The sequence below is a fragment of the Prionailurus bengalensis genome, chromosome F2 (assembly GCF_016509475.1).
Source record: "Prionailurus bengalensis isolate Pbe53 chromosome F2, Fcat_Pben_1.1_paternal_pri, whole genome shotgun sequence".
NCBI lineage: Eukaryota > Metazoa > Chordata > Mammalia > Carnivora > Felidae > Prionailurus > Prionailurus bengalensis.
Window position 1 is genome coordinate 59,342,729 of NC_057353.1, and position 4,193 is coordinate 59,346,921.

Here is a 4,193-nt window from a genome sequence, read left to right on the forward strand (position 1 = left end):
ATAACAATAAGTATGCTTTCCTTTTTAGAGAAAGAAAAAATGTTTCAAATTTCATAAAGGTGAACAGAATATAATTATGCTACCTATGCATCTTTCATAGGGATCTGTTTATTTAAATTTTTAAAAATAATAAAATGAGCTTTTTCATACAGCTTTGCTGCCAGACCACAGGTGACATAAAAACCACCACTAATCCTAAACCAAAATGGGAAAGGAAAGGACTCAAAGCAACATGTTTGTCATGGATGTATACATTCAGGCAAGTCTATCACTACTGGTCATCTGACCTATTACTGAGGTGGGATCGACAAAGGAACTATAGAAAAATTGGAGAAGGAGGCTGCTGAGAAAAAACCCTTGCAAGCATGCCTGGGTCTTGGGTAAACTGAGAGCCAAAAGTGAACATGGTATCGCCATTGATATGTCCCTGTGGAAATTTGAGACGAGCAAGCATTATGTGACCATCACCAATGCCCCAGGACACAGAGACTTCATCGAAAACATGCTTGCAGGCACATCTGAGGCTGACTGTACTGTCCTGCCTGTTGCTGCGGGTGTTGGTGAGTTTGAAGCAGGTATCTCCAAGAATGAGCAGACCCGTGAGCATGCCCTTCTGGCTTCCACACCTGGCTGTGAAACTCCTACATGTTGGTGTTAACAAAATGGATTCCCTGAACCACTCTACAGAAGAGATACTGAAGCAGAAGAGATATGAGGAAATTGTTAAGGGATCAGCACCTACATTAAGAAAATTGGCTACAATCTGGACATAGCATTTGTGCCAATTTCTGGTTGGAATGGTGACAACCTGCTGGAGCCAAGGGCTAACGTGCCTTGGTTCAAGGGTTGGAAAGTCACCCGTAAAGATGGCAATGCCAGTGGAACCACACTGCTTGAACCTCTGGATTGCATGCTGCCACCAACTCATCCAACTAACAAGCCCTTGTGTCGGCCCTTCCAGGACGTCTACAAAATTGGTGAAATCGGTACTGTCCCTGTGGGCTCAGTGGAGACTGGTGTTCTCAAACCCAGCGTGGTGGTGCCCTTTGCTCCAGTCAGTGTTACAAATGAAGCAAAATCTGTTGAAAGGCACCATGACGCTTTCCTGGTGACAACGTGGGCTTCAGTGTCAAGAACATATCTGTCAAAGATGTTTGTCATGGCAGTATGGCTGCTGACAGCAAAAATGAGCCACCATTGGAAACAGCTGGCTTGATGGCTCGGGTGATCATCCTGAACCATCCAGACCAAATCAGTGCTGGATAGGCACCTGTGCTGTGTTGTCACACAGCTCACATTACCTGAAAGTTTGCTGAGCTGAAGGAGAAGATTGATCATCATTCTGGGGAAAAAGCTGGAAGATGGCCCTAAGTCCTTGAAATCTGATGATCCTGCCATTGTTGATATGGTTCCTGGCAACCCTGTGTGTGTTTTGAGAGTTTCTCTCCTCTGGGCCGTTTTGCTGTTCATGACATGAGACAGATGGTTGCTGTGGGTGTCGTCAAAGCAGTGGACGAGAAGGCAGCTGGAACTGGCAAGGTCACCAAGTCTTCCCAGAAAGCTCAGAAGGCTAAATCATATCCCCAAAACCTGCCACCCCAATAGTAACAGTGGGGGAAGAGTGGTCTCAGGACTGTTTGTGTCAATCGGCCATTTAAGCTTGATAGAAAAGACTGGTTAATGATAACCATGCATCATAAAACCTCAGAAGGAAAAATGATTTCTGAACTGTGTGTGTGAGAGAGAGTTTTAAGTTACTAATTTTTAAAATCAGTATTTTTTTTTTTTTTTTTTATTTTGGGGACAGAGAGAGACAGAGCATGAACGGGCGAGGGGCAGAGAGAGAGGGAGACACAGAATTGGAAACAGGCTCCAGGCTCTGAGCCATCAGCCCAGAGCCCGACGCGGGGCTCGAACTCACGGACCGCGAGATCGTGACCTGGCTGAAGTCGGACGCTTAACCGACTGCGCCACCCAGGCGCCCCTAAAATCAGTACTTTTTTAATGGAAACGACCGAAAATCGTTTTACAAAATTTCAAGACCCATTAAAACAAATGCTTAATGAGAAAAAAAATAAGATGGGATTTTTGTTAATAAATTCTATTAATAATTCATGCTAATTAGTACCTTCAGTTTGTTTTCCATTCCTTTTCTGGAACAGTTAATGTTCTCAGGTTATCCCAAATAGGTGGACAGCAAACAAAGCTTTAATGACTTTTTCCTAACATTATTTTGTTATTAAACAGGCTGCCTACTCAGAAATCTGAAATAAAATGTCACCATGGTTCAGAATTGGAAGCTAAGAGGAATTCCCAGGAAAGGTTTCTTTCACATGTGCTTCTCCAATGGAATTTTAGGAACCATGCCCAACTCAGTTCCTCCTTCCCCTTAAGGTTTATTGCAATATTCAACTTTGTCTTGGAAAACAAAGATGCAGGTGTTAGAAGCCAAGTCAGGTCAGAGTCAGGAGTTACCCTTGCTAGGACTCAAGTCACAACATTTCTTCTGAGTTGTAAGGAATTCATTCAGTGTGAGCTTCAACTAAACATAAGTGAAGAATAGAATGTGTGATGTTATTTGGCTAGCATACAACACTTTCACCAAAAAGGTTTAGATCATCGAATTAAATTCATTAAAGCCATAAAGGTCCTGATTTCACGAAATGTGCTTAGAGAATCTGATGTGTATGCTCTAGGCACCAGTCTAGGTGATAAGAATGCAATGTGAACAGGTCAGTGTGGACCTTATGTTCACAAAGCTCAGGGGCCATTGGGGACTACAGGCATCAAATGATAATACAGCAGGATAAGCTGTTCATGGAAGAAAAACTCCCCAGCTAAATTTTGAGCTGTCAGGAAAGGCTGAAGTACACAGTACATAAGCTGAGGGACCTTCGTGATGAATGGAGCAAGTCAGCTGAGTTATTGTCATGTGAGTGATACAAAGCAGCATGGCAGTATGCTAAGATATGAGAGGAAGTAAACTGGAGTAATTTTGTTCAGGTATGGGTGGGAAGGAATGGAAGACAAAGACTAGAGACAAGATCCAGTAGGATCTTGTCCACTAGGACAAGATCATGAAGTTCCTCATAAACCATGCAAAGAAAGAATTTGCACTTTTTTGAAAATAGTAGGAAATAATAACAAGCAGGTGAATCATGGGCTAAGATTTACATTTTAGGAAGACCCCTTTAATTAGAACAGGACCAAAGAGACAAAGCAAAGACTACTGAAGGAAAATAGGTAAGGAATGAAAGAGGTTTAGAGTCATGATAAGGGAGGTGAGAGAAGAGAACAAACTTGAGAAATATTTAGGTGGCAGTATTAATACAATTTAGTGATTGATTAGCTTGGAGTGAGAGGGAAGAAAGAAACTCATGTTCCATTTTCTGTCTTGAGTGAATGATATATTTACTGAGAGAGAGATCAAGGGAATGGCAGTTCTGGGAGAAAGATTGGGTCAAAAACAATGGTGAATTTACGTCTGGAAGTTTCATTCTCAATAGCTTTGAAACATCAACGTGAAGATGTCTACTTTAGGACTGGGTAAATAGTTCTGGACTTGGAGTTAAAAAAAAAAACTTAGAACAGCTTCTCAGCCTTTTGGCTATGATCAAGTGTAAAAAAAAAACAACATAGAAATTATAGAGTTCATAACATACTGATTTTCATCCTGCCCACCCCATGCTTTTTTTTTTTTTTGGCAAAGGAATCTTATGGGGGAGAAAATATTATTGTTATATGTACCTGTATTTTGTATTCAATGTAACATTTATATTTTCCATTTCCTGCCTTGTATCTCTTACCTAATTTTACAAAAGAGTTCTTCACTCATATGCTTACAGGGAATATTGATGATAGGATACACTAAAAATGCAACAGATTAGATTACTGGAGGTTCTTTAAAAAATATATTAATTATATCTTTCAAAATGAAGTCCCACAATTTTATGTGCTGCTTTTGAAATTCAAAAGTGATTCTAAAACATATGTGATATAATTTATTCCAAACATCTCTGAATTAGGCTTTATTATCCCTATTTTATAGGTAAGATAAATGAATCTCCGTAAGGTTAAGCAGTATGACTAGCATAACACAGGTCATTTGTGAATTGAGCTGGAGCAAAATTAAATACTTCAGTCAAGTCCAGTGATTTTCTTCTTCTCTCTCATAAAGTTTTTTGTTGTTGTTG

General features: G+C 40.3%; 1 pseudogene; it reads left to right on the forward strand.

Moving 5' to 3' along the window:
* Positions 1–205: 205 nt before the first annotated feature.
* On the forward strand, positions 206–1,605 carry LOC122495998 (annotated as a pseudogene).
* The last annotated feature ends 2,588 nt before the right edge of the window (positions 1,606–4,193 follow it).